The following is a 19,368-nucleotide window of genomic DNA, read 5'->3' on the forward strand; positions in this document are numbered from 1 at the left end:
CATTTAGACAATTTGTGTTTTAATTTAGGTTTAAAAGCTATTTGTTTGCTTTTTGTGCCATTCATTCTTTGTTCTCTTTTTTCTAATTATATTTGTTATTTTTAACCATTCTATTTTGTCTCCTTTATTGGTTTATCAGCAACAACACTTTCTTTTGTTATTTTAGTTATTACATTAGAAATCAGTGTGTGTGTGTGTGTGTGTGTGTGTGTGTATATATATATGTACACACACACATATATTCATAGAATTCATGGTATGTGTGTTTGTGTGTGTGTATAATATATATACTTTATCACAGCCTACCTTCTAGTGATTTTTTGCCACTTTACATATAATGAAATAATTTCACAATAACATATTTGTTTCTTTCCTCCCAATCTTTTTTGTAATTATTGTCATACAATTAACTTTTACAGATATTACCAATTCCACATTCTATTATTTTTTTAAATAGTCAATTATGTTTTAAAGTTATTTTTAAAATATATATATATATATATATATATATATATATATATATATATATATATTACTTTTGCTTAAAGGTTTTTAATATGCCTTGCAGTAAAGGCTTCTGATGACAGATTTTTTTAACCTTTGTATGTCTGTAACGTCTGTAAGTCTCCTTCATTTTTTTAAAGATATTTTTATTAACTATAGAATTCTGGGTTGGCAATTTTTTCCTTTCAATACTTTAAAAATATTATTCCATGGCTGGGGGTGTAACTCGGCTGATAGAGTACATGCTTAGTATGTGCAAGGTCCACGGTTCAATTCCCAACACCAAAAAGAACATTGAAAAAATCAAGCCCCACTGGCTTCTCACATGCATTAATTTCTGTCTAGAAATCTGCAGTCCTCCTTACCTTTGATCCTCTCTACATAATGTGCCTGTTTATCTATCTGAAGCTACTTTCAAGATTTTACTTTTGTTACTGGTTTTGAGCAAATTGATTATCGGCATAACTTGCTGTAATTTTCTTCATTTTTACTGTGCTGTACTCATCGAGTCTCATGGATGTGTGCTTTTATTATTTTTATCATAACTGAAAATTTTTTAGCCATTATTTTCATGAATTTTGTTTTTCTGTCCTGCCCTCTGTTTTAGAGAGTGAGGCTCCCGTGTTCAGGCCACATAAAGTCATCTCACAGCTCACAATTCCCTGCTCATTTATGCCATTCTCTTGCCTTTCGTTTTGATCATTTTCTATGCCATGTCTTTAAGTTCACTCATCTTGTTTTCCGCAATGTCTAATTTTCTATCATGCCTATCCAATGTAATCTTTATCTTAAACAAACATTGTAGTTTTCCTCTCTGGTAATTTGATTTCGGCCTTTTGAAAATATGTTCTATGTCTCTACTTGTTGAGCATGTTTAATGCAGTTATAACTTTTTAAGTTATCTTTACTAATCTGTATTAATTTGAGATCTATTTTGATTGTTTCATCTTCTCATATGGGCCCTACTTTCCTAATTTTTTTGTATGCTAAGTAATTTTTGACCATGTGCCAGGTATTATTAAATTTACTTTGTTGGTGCAGGATACTTTCATATTCCTATAAATATCCTCACGCTTCAATCTGACCTACAATTCAGAAACAGTTTTATCCTTCATACTTACTTCAAAGATTTGTTATGTGGTACCCAAGCACTGTTTGATTGAGGGCTAATTAATTATTCCCCTCAATGAAGGCCAAGTTCTCTGTATAACCCAATCATCTGGATGTTGTACAGTTTGACTGGTGGAAATAACTCCTATTCCTGAGTCTGTATGAGCAAAATGCACCATTTCTAACCCTTCTGTGTGGTTTCCACCTGACCTCGGGAGTGTCCTCACATGCATGCACCTTTCAGTAGTCAACTGGATACTCAAGGGCGGGGGGCATCTCCAGGTCTCTAGAGCAGTCTCTGGGCAGCTCTGTCCTCTCCAGTGCTCTTCTCTGTAGACTCTACCAGCTTAGGTTCTCTCAGACCCTAAACTCTCGACTCCAGGGGTCAGTGGGCTCTTCCTGGCTTCAGTCCTCCTTTAGCTGTGGCCTGGAACTTCCCTCCAGGAGGAAACCCAGCAGCCACAGGGCTCATCTCCTCGGCTTTCCCCCTTGGGGAGCACTGCTTTTTGTTGGCTGGTGTCTGTGGTCTGGCACCTCTTGCTTCATGTACTCTGCCCGTTCTTTCCTGGTCTTGGGTAAGATGAGTGTCTGTTACTTGGTTTGGGCTAGAAGTGGAAATTTGGCATTTACTCTCTCAGCAGTGGGGTTTCATTTGTAGAGGGAATAGCGTGTGTGTGTTCATCCCACCATGTTGATCCAGAAGCACCTCTCACATTTTTTTTTAAATCCGTATTCTCTGAGTGGGCTTCCTGAGGAGTGGACACTGTGTCTCATTCATTTTGGGATCATCTCAGTGCTAAATTGGAGCTCTATGACTGTTGAATGAATACGTGAGTGAACGGTGTTACCTTATTGATAAGGTCACAACTATAAGGAACAAAGACTGAAGGTGAGGGTGATTAATTGACATCTTTGTAGGGAAGAACAGTTTACCCCAAGACGTCATTCTGTTAGGCTATGGTTTTGGGGGAGCTGTTACCCCAGCACCTGCCCCACCTTTGTGGCAGGAAACACTTAAGAATGCTACGGCACACCATTCTCTAGAATGAGTCAGTAACACTGGGGGGAATTTTATTCTTGGCCATTTGTCCTGGTTGTTTTCTAAGCTGATCCCAGTGTGAAAATCATTGTGGAATAACAGAAAAAAAAATATGTATCTTTCCAATCCACCTACCCTCTTGTTTTATTTTTTGTGTAACACCAATTTAATCCTCTAAAGGATCCTTAAGGTCTCATGCTTAGTTATAAAGACAATGTATCCATTTTAAGGTCAAGTTTCCTCATTACTGTTCCTCTCCTACAGCATCCAGAATTCTTCCATACGTTCACTCCATCTTCCAGAGGTTCAGAAGCTCAGAAGTCAGAGTGAGAAAATGTGCCGTGTTGATCCTTTGCTCATGAGGTAGACCGCACAGGGGGTCGGTCCTGGGCCTAACAGCCTGGGTAGAGCCCCAGCTGCTGGCTGTGTGACTTTGGGGACTTACTCACCTCTCCAAACCTCAGTTTCTCATCTATCCAATAGGGTAATAGCAGCACTTTCTAGATTTGTTAAGAAGATCAAACTGGTTATTGCTTATAAAATGCTATAAATGATGCCAGACACATGGTTGAGTATAACATAGGCATTAGCTTAAAAATAAAATTAAGTGAAATAGAGCAAAGTAAAAATAAGCCTTGACTGCATATTTCAGCACTTTATCCAGTTTGCCTTTTCCAAGAAGCAAAAACCCCATTCTGCTTTATCACGATATGTCATAGGTGAGCAGGCTGCGTTCCAGGGGAACCGTTGACTAGCAAGGGAAAAGCATCTTTCCTAATTTACTTTTCTAGATCCTCTATGTATCACCACTTCTCTCCCTACTTATTTCATTGGGTTATGTTTGGCAAATTTTGCCCCCATTGGGTTCTTGAACCTTCAGTTTTCCTCAGTTCTGCTGCCTCTGAACTGACCCCTCCCCACTGCCAAATTGGTGCTAGAGGTTTTCCATCACAGATTCAAAATCAACTCTCATCTTTGTTATTCAGCTGTTACTTGCGTGCGACATTTCAACACCGTGGATGTGTTTTCCAATCTTATTGAGTTCCTTTCTAATTTAACATCCCTATTTTCTATAATGTTCCAAGTTCAGAGATCTGGGGTTTGTGAAATTTGCTGAACTGGTTAGAAAGAGACTTTTGATTCACCATTCTTTTTCCATTTTTTAGTCTATTTACCTGTTTTGTCATTAGTGTTTGCAGAGTTTTCAATTTAACATCATCTGGGTCATTATCATCCTGTATGTCATGGTCCCAATTATTGAGAGGTTCCTAAGAAAGCATAATGAGCAGTACACTGTGACCATACTTTGTAAATATATGACTCAGTTAATGACTTCTTGAAATATGTATTGACTTCTTTTAATTTAGTGGTCTGTCTGGATAACGCCATCTTTGGGAGATTGCTGTGCATATCCTGCAATGTCATATCCTGTCCCTACACTCGTTTCTGAGTATTTGAGGCAAGGTAGACAGACACACAATGTCCTCATTGGTGTTATTGTCAATACAGTCTGGTGCTGTGCCACATCAGGAGATGTGACAGCCATCTAAAGGGTCTCAGCACACTCTGCACACCTGCCTGCCTCCTCATCCTCCCCACACTGGGCCATTCAGTGCCACGTGTGTGACCATGGTGTGGGCTTTGTGGGCTTCTGATGAGAGAATCTAGCCACGCAGGCCACACTTCAGCCACAGCAGCCCTGGGTAATAGATAGCGGTGGAGATTAAATAAAGGCACATTGTAACCAGTCACAATTTTTAAAGGAATCCTCCTGACTGATTTGGGCCTGACACTTCCAAAGCTGCTATTGTTACTGAACACAAATATGTGGAAAGCACAAGTCAAAACAAAATGATGAAATTCTTAAATGCTTTGGCTTAAAATATTATCTATTCTCTTGAGTGTGTGTGGACACTGTGCACACGCCCCACATTGGCTCTTGGATACAGAATCATTCCCGAGGTGCACTTTGATCATTTTAGCCAGACTAACTTTGGTAGTTCCTACTGTGGTCCTTCTCTAGATCAGTTCTCTAAATATTTAGCAAAATCCGAGGGTCCTTTATCTGTATGTAGTAGTGGATTTTGCTGGCTCTTAAGGCATTATCTTTTATAAGCCCTTAAGTGTTAGAAGTGGGAAAACCATCTTTCTTTTAAATTTAGCAAATAGCATTTACGTGCATATGTGCTTATGCCACATACACACTTACACTGTAATAGAAATACCGTGGAAAAGCAAACCATAAGCTTTTTACACTGTCAGGCTTGATCTTTTCCCCTCTGATCTCCTCCTGAAGAGATGTTTAGAAGAATGAGAGGCCTCTCTGGGTCTGCGTTTATAAGCCTGACTGGAAAAAAAAAATGTCAATTCTTTTTTAGGCTCAGGATCACACTATAATAAATGTGAGTCTAAGCAATTGCTCAAGTGCTTTCTAAGCAGCACTTCCATCTCTAACCACACGCATCCTTCTTTTATTTAGTAAATGCCAATAGAAGCTAGTCAGAATGCAGTGCCATTTGCATTTTTCACCTTTTACTCAATATAGAGTCCAGTGGTTGGACAGGCTCATGGTAGCCAAGAGACACAATCAAAATTGATTTCCTGTATCCCACAGTGAGGTTCCCTAGATTTAGAGAGCAGATGTCTCTAAGATGGGTGTGAGATGAAACTCACAAGACTTTGCTAGTGCAAGACCTGGGCATGCTGTTGGAGAAACCAAGTGCTGTGCTTTGGGAAGCTGGTCTCTCTGCTCCTTGAGTGGGCTCAGTTTTACAATGAAGTTCACATGAGGGTGTTACATTTGGCGTGGTGTAAATGTCAGACCCTCACATCCTTGGAACAGAAATAATTAAGACAGGATTTATGTTTGTAAAAACATTTGATTACCAAGGGAAGTAATAAGGGCACATGGGAAAAAGATAATGTAAAAATGTGAGTCCTGGAGTCAGATCCCTTGGGTTCAGAGCCTCTGCTTCTTTCTCTGTGAGACAGGGAAACTAAGAGTTAACCACAGGTTGCTGTGAGTAGTCACAGAGACAACTAACACATGCAAAACAAGTCAGCATAGTAAGCACTAAATAAATGCTAATTGGTGTGATTTTTATTTTTAGACATTAAGAAAATATTTTTACAACTAAGACATCAAAAGAAGTGAAGGTGCTGAGGAATTCTTTGGCTTTAAAGGATGAATTCCAGGACATAACGAGGACCTGACAACCAGATTCCATTAACAATTGGAATATTCCAGCACAGATATATAAACCTTAGGCTTCATCTGGGAAAAATGCTTAAAGGTACTAAGAATTTTTGTCCCTTTTTTTTTCCAATTTTAATAAATAAAATATTCCTTCCTTTTTGCCTGTTAGTTCTGTCACTTTCTCTTACTCTATGGTCTGTGAATGTATTTCTCTTCCTAGTTGGACTCTTTTTTTAGAACTAGTTGTGAATTCTTTATTCTCTCACATAGACATATGACAGTGGGGGAGGAGGGCATGTGTATTTCCTAAATTTTTGCAAGAAATCTGTCTTGCCTATTCTGTAAACTGGAAAATTCAGTGAGGAAAGTCTGTTAGTTTCCTGTCCCTTCCAAGCCACATTCAACAGTGTGCTCAGGGCACTAGGTGCAATAATCAGACATTTTGATGATGATGAATGGTGAAGCCTTCAGAAGTTTGAGATTGGGGTGAGTTCTGTATACGCAGGAGGGAACCCTGAGCCCTTGGGTGACTTATGTAGCAGATTCTGCCAATGCTTCAATCATATTTGCTACATCTTTGTCAGACAGGCTGCCCTTAGGCTCCTGAAATCCTCTTGGTCCATAGGCCTGGGAGACTGAAAGTACCTGGGAAATGACATCTCTTGGGCACTTGAATAAACCTCTGTTACATATGGTAATATAAGTACCCCAGGTCCCTCCCCCCTTAGCTGAAGTCATGTTGAGGCATAGGTGTTGCACCATTCCCCAGCTTCCCTGTGACATGTAACTGTGGCTTACGTCATCATGAACCCTTCATTGTCTGGCCATCTTCCCTTCCCCGTTTCACTTCCCTCTCACCTCCCCAGGTACTCTCCACCTCTCTCAACCTCTCACTCTCAAATCCTTGGCTCTGGGTGTCTTCTGGGTTTTCTGACCTAAGATGGTTTACACACTTTCAAATGCAGAGGGGAATTACCTGGATTAGGTTTTGCCAAAATCACTGTGGGTCCCAAATTAGAAGGGCACATTTTGGCAGACTCCTGCTTCCCCTAGGTTTGGAATTCCACCCATTCAGAGCCCACTTCATCATGGATGCAGACCTGTCAGGGAGTGAACCAAGACACAGCTACCCATTCTCTCATTCAGCCTTCCTTCTGCAAGACAGCCAGTTTGTACTAGAAAGGGGGATGGTCATAGCTGCTGTCAGCACACTGTGAAGGTGATGGTTTCAAGGCATGGGTGCTTGAAAAATGCTCCTGTCCACATCATCCCCTGCCTTTTCAGATCTAGCAGACAAGTGCTTTGCTATTTCCCAGTACAAACCTAGGTAAGTTCACTACCATACCTACCAGTGTGTCAGAGAAAACACCTGCTTCCCAGAAGATTCTCTGCTAATGGAAAAATAAGATGTGTCCACATAGTCACTTATTGCAAACCAGCCTGTCCTTGGCAGGCTGAGACCAAGACTAATACTGTACCCCAGCAAAGCTGATCTCCTAACAGTGCCTGCTTTATCTTATTATCCATTTCAGACTCTTGTCCAGATCTTCTTTCTTATTTTGCTTTATCACCTTTGTGATGTTTTAATGCTCAGTACACCTGCAGAAGCTGTGTGGAATCTGTATCACAGTATATTAGCATTCCAAAAACTATGAGATCCCTGTAGTAGACAATAAATTTGATTTCACACAAGTGGCATCCTTTATACTTTGCTTATAAGCCAGTCTCTCAAGTGTGTCTCTCTCTCTCTCTCTCTCTCTCTCTCTCTCTCTCTCTCTCTCTCTCTCAAACACACACAAACAGTCTGTGGGTTGCATGATGGTTTTTGTGCTCAGCAAAAAGAATTTGGACAAAGAAGCCACGCCAATGTTCTTATTTACAAAGGTTGCCGTCTGGGAAATTAATGTCTGGTGTTGCTCAGTAATTAGGAAAATTTAAGACTCCTAGTGCTCCAACATTTTGCATTGAGGTTGTATGTCATTGGTGTTTTCATGAGAATTTGCTGGATTTCTGTCATTAATAACAGGCATAAACCCAGCAAGCAGTAGAATATGCATTACATTTAATCAATTTGCTATTTGTATTCATTATGCATGTCCTCCATTTTGAGTCATGAAAAATTGAAAGGCCATTGCAAATAGAAAGAGCATCGTGGATTATAAATGATGTAACAAGAGCATAAGCGCTATTAATTGGTCAATTGTGCTTGTCAGTACATTTAAAGTGATTAAGGCAGAAAGATTAGAAAGGACAGGAATGTGCTTGGGAAATAGCAGCCCAGGAACACTGGGGCTCTCTTACGTCCTTTGTGCCCAGATAAATGCATCAAAACCCAGGGGCATGTGTTCAAAGTTCATTCAACAAATATTTATTAAGCACCTACTGTGTACCAAGGGTTGTGCTGAGTACAGCAGAAAACAAAGCTAATGAAGTCCTTGGCCTCGGGATCTTGCATTCCTGTGGGGAGGGAGAAGATGGGATATCAAAGAGCGGTAAGACCCCGGATCACCAGCAGCTGGGGAGAAGGACAGTCTTGGTGATAGGAGCAGGGCCTCTTTGGGGAAGTGGCATTTGGAAGAGGTTTAAATGAAGAAAAAAGATGAGCCGCGTGGATAGCTAGGGGCAGAGTGTATTTGTGATTTGACCAAGCATTCCCGCTCCCATCCAGCACTCAAGAAGAAAAGAAATGCCCTGCTTACAGTGGTTCAACTTAGGACTTCTCAACTGTACAGTGGTGCAAAAGTGAAGTGCATTCAGCAGACACTGTGCTTTGGATTTTGAATCCCGGCCTTTCCTGGATGGGCAGTTTGCAGTCACTCCTGCCGGGATGCTGGGCAGCAAGCACCAGGGAGCCAAGCTCCTGAGCAGCCCACCATCTAGAGGGGAAGGGGCCAAGTTCTGCTGTGTGCTGTTTCCGAAGCATTTTGGATACAGATATGCAATAAATTTCATGAGCTATTCAACACCTTGTCATAAAATAGACATTGTGTTAGATGATTTTGCCCAACTTAAGGTTAATGAAAACGTTCTGAGCACATTTAAGGTACGCTAGGCTAAGCCATGATGGTCACTAGGTTACATGTATTAAAAGCATTTTTTGTTTATGCTATCTTCAACTTAAATGTGGCTTTATTGAGACATAATCCCATCAGAAGTCAAGGAGCACCTTTATTATTATTTTTTATTTCAGGGGTTAGGTGAAGCTTGGCCTGATGGAGTGGCTTTCCCAGGACAGAAAACTCACTCGACATTATCAACTTTCCGTGTGGACCCCTCTGTCGGAGCAGTTCTGTAAGTGAGAAGCGATGGTGCCACTGGGCATTTTAACTGCCCCCCACTAGGCTCCTCTCCACGCACAGACCCAGGTGATCTGCGAATGCCCACAGCCACACTGCTGTCTGTGTGAAGTCGCCACCTTCCTGTTGCTCAGCCTTCCAGCTCAACCCTGCCTCTGGACCTGTGTGTCTACGGTCTCCGGTCCTTAGAAATTTGGGTCTCAGCTCCCAGGTCACCTCCTCAGATGCCCTCGCTGACCACTAGGGCCCCACTCTCTCCCTGGGCTTCAGATCCGCCTGCTTCATTTGGCTCACGGCACTTACGAGTCATATGCAGTCTGCCTGCTGCGTGAGATCAGGCACACGTCACTTGAGTTCACCTCTATGGCCGAGTGCCTAGAACAGGGCCTGATACAAAAAGAAAGGCTCAAGAAGCCCTAGGTAAATGAGTGAATGAGGGCTCAACCAGCCAACTAACCAGCCAGCCAAAGATAAGACTGAAAATGAACAGTCTTCTGCGTTTGTATTCAGGTAGCTATTTTTAAATTTTTTCCTGAAAACTACGTGGAAGAAATGGTTGTTTACTCTGAGCAGTGATCTGTGCAGTGATTAGGTAACTTTGATTATCTGTGCTATTTTGCTTCATAAGGCCGAAGTCTATTGCCATGCATTTCTAAATTCCATAATAATGTTTCCTTTTAATATATGGACTTGCTTCCACTGACTCCAGCGCCATGGCACCATCTGTGAGTATTAACAAGCAAAGCCACGGTGGCCCGGGTGTACCATGTAAGTTAGGGTTAGAGCAATCTTGTCTTCAGAATTAGCAGTAGGAGGTTCCTTAGTTAATACGTAGTGAGGAATCCATCAGAAGAGGGTGGTGCTGTGCTGTCATGGTACTACGATTCCAAGGGCTTTCCAGGTACGTTCAGTATGTAATTCACCGCAGACTTGTGTCTGTCTTACGCCGACCCCATTGCAGCTGCTAGGGATCCCGGATGGAGAAGACACTATTGCTCAGCGACTAGGAAGAGCTGGTAGTGGTTCCACAACCCACCTGCTCATTGGCATATCATGGCATCCACCCCCGCCTAGGCCCTGTCCCAGGCCATTGGAATCAGAATCTCGGAGTCTGGTGCCTACACATCTGTCTCTGTGTCATAAGCCCGAGTGCTGTGCTCAGGCAGCCAGGGTTCTGACCCACTGGTCTAGTGGAAGGGTGGCAAAACCACAAAGCAGTGGACAATGGCCATAGCACAGCTGGCAGGTGTGAGCTCAGAAATGGTGACATTTCTCTTCAGTACAAGTGATAACTCAGAATTTTAAGGATCAAAAAGGCTGGGTCCTGTGCAGTAGATTAGTGTTGAACCTACTTACCACCCCAAGCTGATAAGAGTGGCAGATATCATTCACTGAATTCATTAGTTTTCTTACCTGGGGCCAAATTAATGATCTTATTTTTCTACATAAGCCAGGAACTGGATATTGTGTACTTGCTCAAATAAAGAGTTGTTATTGAAACATAATGTCTTTCTTATTTAGCGGACATGGGAGAAAGGAAAATATGAGAATTCATAGAATAACCATCAAAGAGAAGGAATTAGGAAGTGCCCTAAATTCATTTTAAAAGTCAGAATTTCCTTAAGCGCCACAGTGAGGGTGACCCCAAACCCCTTTCTTAGACTCCGGGCCATGGACAGTGGGCCATGGAGTGCTAAGACTAGGGAGAAGCCCATTTTTCTGGGTAGTCCCTGAAGTTTATGTTGTTCAGTTGAAGATTAAGCTCTGCTTCCCCACCGCATCCCGTAAATAGAGCAGAGAGTGAGAATGGCTTTATAAGGGCTGCATTATTATTCAGAGTTGTACCTCTGAGTGTGCCTTGGAAAATTATTCCTGCCTTTTGTCTAGTGATTAACTATGGGGTTTTAAAAAGCAATGTTTGCAATCTAGTAAGCACTTCACAGAAGTAAGTTAACATGTTCTAAGGAAGCAGAGCGGGAACCCAGCTCTCCAGTCCTCCCTCTACCCCCCACACCCCTCAGCAAGGAAGCAGAGCGCCTTGGGGTGAATCCACAGGGGAGCTCACTGACCCCAGGAGGAGCAGTGCCAGGTCTCCAGGTTTCTGGCTCATTGATCTCGTCCTGGGATGCTCCCAACAGTTGACCATGATCAGTTTCAGAGAAGCCACATACTTGAGTTTTTAAAGAAAGCATTACTTTATCAAAACAGGATGGCAGGAGGGAGGCCTGAGGATCCACGCCCCTCCTCCAGGCCCAGGGAAGGCGTGCCCAGCACAGGTGCCCCCTGCCATGGAGCAGCAGGACTGGGCCTGGCTGCAGTTGGAGTCACCTGCTGGAAGAAACCCACACCTGAGCCCTGGGCCAGAGATTCCTGGCAGGAAGTGGGGGGAAGGAGAAGGCGGGGCATCTGTGTACTTTGGAAGAGTTCTCAGGTGAGTCTCAGTGCCGCAGGGTAGAGAGGACTGATGTGGCTCCGGAGTGGCATGAGCAACAAGGGAGGAGATGTCCATGGCACACTCCAGCCAGCCAGGGCCAGCAGAGGGCAAGGGCTGCAGGGGAGGGGCCTTAGAGGGGAAAGATAGGTAAGCCCAGGCCACACAAATGCCCTGTCCTCCTGTGGACTTCCTGTTTCTTGCCCTATAGAGAATGCACCCATCAGGGCAGAGTGACCGAAGATGCAGACATGGCCGTGATGTAAACGCCTGGCTTGTAGGTTGGCCTAAGTGGAGGACACTGGGGAGAGAAGCCACTTGCAAATGAAGTCAATCCTTGGGAGAGAGTCACAGGAGCTAGGCACAAGCAGGCCTGTCAGCTCAGTCTGCAGGGACTCCCTGGGGATAGTGTGGGTGGTCTGTGCAGGACACCTGCTGTGGCCAGGTTTTCAGTGTGAAGTCTAGAAGATGCTGTCCCCCGCACCCCCCCAGCCTCCCTGTGTGTTTCACACCTCGGTGTCCTTTAATGCTCGTGGGACAGCTCTCAAAAGCACAGGGAGCTGCAGAAGGAAGGTGAGGAGCCCACCTGGCGCTGGGGAGGAGCAGTGCCCGGCCCGCCTGCCCGGGAGGGCTCCCCACACCAGCCTGAGCCTAAGGCGCTGCAAGGGTTTGTGCTCCACGTGGGTTAGCGGGACGGTCGTTGACAGCTCTGGGCTCTCAGTGTGACGTGATGGCCCAAGGAGCAGTCCTCAAAGGTCACAGGGAGGAGCAGCGCCACAGACGGAAGCCGGGAGGTGGTGTGCAGCTGAGCCGAGGCAGCTAGAGGGGCCTGGGTGGGTCGCGGAGTGCTGGGTCCAAAGCCGAAGCACCGTCCCCTGAACCCTCAGCTGGCACCTGTGTCCATGGGTCAACCATGAGGCACGCCCTCCTCTGGCAGGAGAGGTTTCTCAATCTGCCCTCTTCCTCAGTCCATTTCCTTGCTGGGTTGTGTTTTGCTTCCTGTTACATCAGAAGGGAAGGAAGGAGGGGGCATGGCCACAGGAAATGAGACCAGGAGGCCACGCTCACCTTGACCTGTGCTCCAGTTAGGATGCTGGTGGTGGCCCAGAGAAGACAGCCACTGCCAAGGCCTTCGGAGCATGGCAGCAGGTGCTCAGGTGTGGCTGTCACTGACCTGCGCCAGGGCCCTTCAGGGGCTGCCCTTCTCGTGGCGGTGGCAGCCCTGGCATCCTGTCCTCACGAGATCCTGTCCAAATCACAGAGGGAGGGACCAGCTTCTCCTCATGCATCATTCTCTAATCAAGAAGAAAATGTTTCCAGGATCCAACCGCAGATTTCACTTCACAAGGGAAGGCCTGGCGCCCGCCCATCTCTTTCCTGTTTCTTAGCCTTCAGCCCGGCTGGGAGAAGAGAAGGGTTTTCACTTCCGCCTGCCATTGCCTGCAAAAGGAGGGCTGCTGGTTATTCCCCAGGGCCCCGGCGCCCACCCTGGGCCTTCTCCGCCCTGTCCCTTCCCACGCCCTGGGGGCCACGCTCTGGAGGTCATCTTGGGGCTTCTTTGCCCTTGGACTTGCCTCCAGGCCCCCAGAGGAGAGAGGAGGAGCTGGGAGAGGAGTCCAGGTGCTTCCTCCTTGCTGAAGGCCACAGCTTCTCCCCACAGTCACGGAGCTTTGTCCTTTGTTACCTCCAGGTGTCACCTCACCTTCCCCATTTACAGTCCCCCAGGAATTGACTTCCCTGCCTTCCCTTATGAAACAAATTTTAAGTCTACTGAAAAATTAAAGTAGCTTAGTAAACACTAATACCCTCCGGCTGTCTTTTGCCACATCTTCTCAAGATACAGATGAAGATGGAAATGGGTAAATGTGTAGTTAGATAACTCAGTGGACCATGCAATTTTGTTTCCTGAGCATTCAAACATTTTAAGCATCTTGACATTTCACTCCTTAATACTTCAGCTTGCATCTCCTAGGGATCAAGACGTTCTCCTACTAATACTCCAAAACTAACACTCAATAATGTCACCCAGTTTTTTTGCTTAAAACAAATTTTCTTGATAATTCCTAGAGTTTAAAAATATTTTGCAGCTGATGAAGTACTTTCACCAATATTATTTCACTTAATACCCACAGTAGCCTTTTGAAGCAACTATTACCATCTCCCTGAGGAAATTAAGCATCAGAGGGTAAGTGACCCGCCAAGGTGACACAGCTAATAAGTAGCATGAATGGGATTCAAAGGCAGCCTTCCTAAACCAAATTCCACGGACTTTCCACATAAAGCCCCATTCTGACCAGAATGTTAGTGTTTCTAGAACTTAGGCCCCCAAACACATCCTTTGTTTTCCCCTAGCCTTCTAATCCACCAGGAACCATGAGTCGCCCCCCGCCCACTTCCAGCTTCAAATAGTGACGGCCTAGCCACCTAGTGCCCCGCCTTGGTGTGGAAGATGTTAGGGAGCAGGCTTGGACAACGTTGCATCTAATTTAAGCTCATGCGACTGGTGACATGGCATTTCTTAATCGCATTGTGCTTGATCCCCCTTCACTGCTTTGGACCAGAGGAAAGAAAGCTTCCTCTGAAAACCCCTGGACTCATCCTCCCTATGGGAATCTGGATCATTCCACTCAATAGGCAGGTGAGGTCCTGAGGTCCAGCAAGAACCTCTGATTCTCCTCAGCTGCAAGTTTGCCTCCCGGACCTCTCGGGTCAGTCTGTTTCCCTCCTTCGCTTTGTTGCTGTCCAGTCCAAGCCCCTGGACTCTGCTGGGGAAGCGCAGCAGCCTGCTCTGCTGCCGGGGCCCACGTGGTTTAGCATCTCCATTCAGCAGCCCGACAGCTTCGGGCCACTCCATTGCAGACACCTTCAGAGTGTCTCTACCGTGAAGCACAGGTGCCATGGCCTTTGCCCCTCCTTGAGCGGGCCCCTCTGACCCTCTCCTCCTCTCACGCCACGCCCCCCCGCTCAGTTCAGGCCTCACCAGCCTGGTTTCCCCCTAACACGCCCACCCCACCTCAGCCTCTCCGAGCCGCTCTTCTCCACCTGCCATGCTCCACTCCCACTTCCCACCCAGGGGCCTGTGCACCACGCAGACTCAGCTTGAGGACAGGCCCTGGGCCTGGTGTGGATCCCCACAAATGCTTCCATGGCACCCTGTTCTTCTACACGCATCCCCCGCATCTTCACAGTAAGTGCTCAGCAGTCATTCAGTGACCGAGTCCTCACAGTCTCAAGAACACAGGAAGACTCTGAGCGGAGGAGCAGCCGAAGTCCATGGCATCAGAACCAAGGGGGCGCCTAGGTCTTCCTGACCCCAAGCTGCTACCCTTACTGCCCCTGGCCTCTGCCATCCCCACAGGACACTGACCACAGAGGTGGTGGCAAGCACTGCCCTCGCCTTCTCTTCAGGTCTGCTCTCCAGATGGCACAAGTTCACGCGCCCATCCATTCCCTGCCTTCAGCAGCACCAGGCGTTCACCTAGCACACACTCACTGAGCAAGATCACCCACAGGTCACGGCCCTGATCCCACAGGTGCAGCAGCCAGCAAAACACACAGGTGGCTGCCCCCAGGAAGCTGGACCACGTCAAACCACACAGAGGCACGGATGTGTGACTGTATCCCGGGGAGTCCCACGGAGGACGGCAGAGTGACAGGAAGCACGGAGCTGAGCCCCCTACCCAGCATGGACCTCCCCCTTCCTCCCCCCCACCCCCAGAGCCTCGGGAGAAACCACCCCGGCCCTTAGGCTCAGGGTGTGGCTCAGAGGTGAACGTGTCCCTTGCCAGGATGGCTTAGGCAGGGGCACCACGGCTCATTTAGGTCAATCAGACAAAGGTACTGACACTAGGGAGGTAGGGACTTTAAAGAGAAAGCCACAAGAAGCCACGGTCTCTCTTCTCTCTCTGGATGTCCTCGTGTCTGGGTGTGACGGCTGGAGTCGCTGTGGTCAGTGGCTCCCAGTCTGAGGACAAGCCAACACCTGATATGGCTGAGGAGAGGGAAAGAGCTGCAACAGCCGGAGCTGGGGCTCTCCGACTCTGCATCAGTGTAACGTCGGTGATTATTAATTTGTCTGATTTTATAGCCAAAAGCACCCAGATTGACACAGGGACCTGGGCCTTCTCTACTTCTCCCCCTGCCCCTCCCTAGCTCCTACCACAGTGCCTGGCACTTAATGATCAGTATTACCTATGGCGAATGTGTGATTGTATCCAGAGCAGGGCAACAAGAGGGGAGCGGAAGTAGTAGGAAGTGAGAGGGAGAGCACAGGAGACAGGAGCGGGACTTCCCGGGCCCTTCCCCAAGAGCAGCACCTGCTGACCCGGGGTCCAGTGGAGCTGGCAGAAGCTCACAGAGTGAAGAAAGGGATCAGAGGGCCTGGGTGGGCCACCAGCGACACAGACAAGAGTACATGTTCCTTCACACAAGTAATTACCAAGCAAGCAGTAGAGCCTGGGCAGCCTTCCACCAGATCCCTCTGCAGCCAGTGGGGGGTCTCCTGTGGCTGCACAGGATGGCCAAGGGGAGGCTCCACCTCTTACAGAAAAAAAAAAAAAAAAACACCACTTTGCAACATCAAAATTATTGTTGTACTTCATTACTCATCTCCAGACTCTCTGCAAAACATTGAAAGCCAGATCATAATTTGATGATGAAGTATTGATTGTGCAGCTCCATCTGTATGCACAGGTCCATACTATATAGCTAGAATGACCACCCTGTAATATCTTCTATTTTAAGTCAACAGGAAGATGGATGTTCCTCCCCTGGCGAATTTTGATAAAACACTTGTGTCAATAAAAAAAGACATTAACGCCAATACGAGTCAATACCGGCTCATGGGTTTGGGTTGCGGCTCCTCCACTCAGCAGCTGGCTCTGCCAACGCCCAGGCCCAGGGTTTCCGAACACTAGCAGCCCCCAACCAATCTGCATCGTCCTTCATTTAAATCATGGGAGTGGGAAATGTCAAGGGAAGGGTGGATTGGCAGGGAGATGCCCACTCCCACTCCCAAATTGAGAAGGAATGAAAATAAAAGGAAACACAACTTGTAAACCAATCTGGAGAAGCTTTACTGCCATCATGAGCAGCATTCTCGTCCTCTCCTGCTTCCAAAAACAATACAATTAAAACAATAGAAGAGGCAGCTCCTTGTTCTTGGCCCACAGCAGGGGCTGGATCTCATCTGGACCGTGGGCATCTGCGGTGCTTGCCTGCCCAGCACTTACTGCCACTTGAAATTCCAGATATTTCATACTCCTTTAAAATCTCATTTGCTGTCCTCCATCCCCACTAGAAGGCAAGACACGAAAGCTCAGAGGATTTTACTGGTGTACTTCCAGTGCCTGGTTTCTCTTTCTTCTTTACTCATTCATCCAACAAATTGAGCTACTACTATGTAACAGGACTATATAAGGTTCTTGGGATACATTGGTGAATAAACCAGACACTCTAGTGGGCCACAGAGGAAAAGAGGGATAACCATCAGGTACTGTGTAGAGGCACTAAGTGCAGTGGGGGAGGGCTGAGCAAGGAGGCAGGGATTAGGAGAGTGGAGGAGGATTCCAGATTCAAATAGGTGGCCAAGGTTGTCCCTGCTGAGAAGGGAAATGGGAACAGAGCCTTGCAGGAGGTCAGGAAGCCAGATATGTGATTAGAGGGAACAGGGAGGGGTCTCTCAGCACTTAGAGTATCAGCACAGATATACTAAAGTAAAACTTTGCCTTGTTTATGTAAGGAACAGAAAGAAAAAGAAAAAAAAAAGAGTGAATGAAATGGTATGAGTAGAATGTTTGCACAATTAAATTAATGCATCTGGGGCTTCCAGGAGCCTACTTGCCCCTTAAGCCACCATATGGAAAGAGCCAATAAAATGAATAAGAAAAGACTATCAGAGCCCCCCTGGAGCCAGCCATGCCTGAAGCAACCTCTGCCCAACACCTCTGGAGTGCTTGAGGTGACTCAGTCCAATTTTCAGTCCTAACTGAAAGTCCTGATTAAACACGGAAACGCCCGTGCCTGGGACACTTGAGGTGCTTTGTAGGCTGTGGGGTCATAACTGGGTTTCAACAATCCCCATTGACTGGTCCTGGGGAGGCGGGAAAGCCAGCCTCGGAGGGTGAGGCCTGGAATCAGTCTGTGCAGGGGAGGCCTGCCTAGGTGACAAGTGAGAAGGAACCTTTCAAAGTTGCAATTTTCAAGTGTCAGAAGGATATGGCACCGCTCCTGCGACTCCCGGCGTCTCCGGCAGGTCGTCCCGTTTTCCATCAACACGTCTGCAGAGTGGGGCGTGCCCTGTGCACTCTGTGAACCGGAACCCACAACTGAGAATGAGAACTCCTGGTGTCAGCTTGTCCCACAAGTTCCATCTGAAGGACCCGACAGACCCTTCTTCTTCAATTACCAAAGTTGCCGACGCGATGGTTTCAAAAGATCCCACTCAACAGGGGCTCCAGGCGCTGCAGGCAGGATTTGAGGGAGTTGGAGACATCCAAGGGCTGATCTCTGAAGGGCAGATCGTGTAGAATGGGGTGGCCCCTCAGTTCACCTCCTGCTCCATGCATCCATGCTAAAGGGCTGGGGTTAGAGGACTACCCGAGACAGACGTTCACACAAGCGTATTTGTGACCCCCCACCTGTGCAGGGGAGGCCTATCTGGGTGACAAGTGAGAAGGAGCCTTTCAAAGTTGCAATTTTCCATGCAGCAGCTAATGCAGTGACACTGCCCATGTGCCTATTCCTTCTGAGGCTCTGACAGCAACCAGCAAGATGGGCCAGGTCCCAGTTCAGGTAGAGCTTTGTCCCTGCCAGAAGATGCAGATCATAAAGCGAAACTAATTTTAAAAGGCTGATTTTCAAAATTGATAAAGCAACTGGAAAAATGCATCAGGGCGTCACAACAGACAGGCCCCCGGGGTGGGTGGAGGCAGACAGAGATGTCCGGGAGCCCAAAAGACAGGGAGGAGCCCCTGCAGGGACAGTGTGCTCCAGCAGAGGGAGCTGTGGGTGCAAAGTCCCTGAGCAGGCACCGGCAGGGCACAACTGAGGACCAGAATCCCAGCTGTGTGTCAGGACCTCAGTGAGTAATGGGGGGAGAGAGTGAAGGTGACAGCAGATGACCCACCAGGAAAAGAGTTGGGGTTTTATTCTCAGGCTGCCGGCACCTGTGTGTCAGAGTAAGGTCGACATCCTGAGTCTCTGCCATCAGCCGGCCACTGCGGGGATGCAAGAGACGCACTAGCATTGCAGAGAGAGGATGAGGGGAGGTTCTAGAATGTCTTGAGATGGAGCAATGGCACCTTGTAAAGAAAGCCTGCAGATAGGTATAGCCCCAGACTGGGAGCAACAGAGAGGGAAGACACAGCACCCAATGCACCACACGAAGTGAGCAACACCAGGACGAGATTCATCCCCAGTGGAAGGACTTGAGGAGGTGAGCGTGGGCTGGAAGGAGGCAGGGGACACTGACAGCCTCCATGTGGGGGAGTGTGTCCCCTCTGGGAAGCAGCAGCATCGGGGGAGGTGCATCAAGTTTGCTGGGAAGACTGGTTGGGGGCTGGGCTGGGAGCGAGGGAGGAGGCTGGGGCATTGGAGGAGATTTGAAATTTAATGGCCTACACAGACCCACGTGGCCTGCTATGGTTTGGATAGTGAGTGACCCTGAGAGTCCATGTGTTTAAGGCTTGGTCCCGAGGTGGAGCCATTGGGAGGTGCTGGGACCTTTGAGAGATGGGGCCTGTTGGGGGATCCTTGAGGTCAGAGGTTGTGCTGAGGGGACTGTGGGAACCTG

This window comes from Callospermophilus lateralis, chromosome 18, assembly GCF_048772815.1.
Source record: "Callospermophilus lateralis isolate mCalLat2 chromosome 18, mCalLat2.hap1, whole genome shotgun sequence".
Classification (NCBI taxonomy): domain Eukaryota; kingdom Metazoa; phylum Chordata; class Mammalia; order Rodentia; family Sciuridae; genus Callospermophilus; species Callospermophilus lateralis.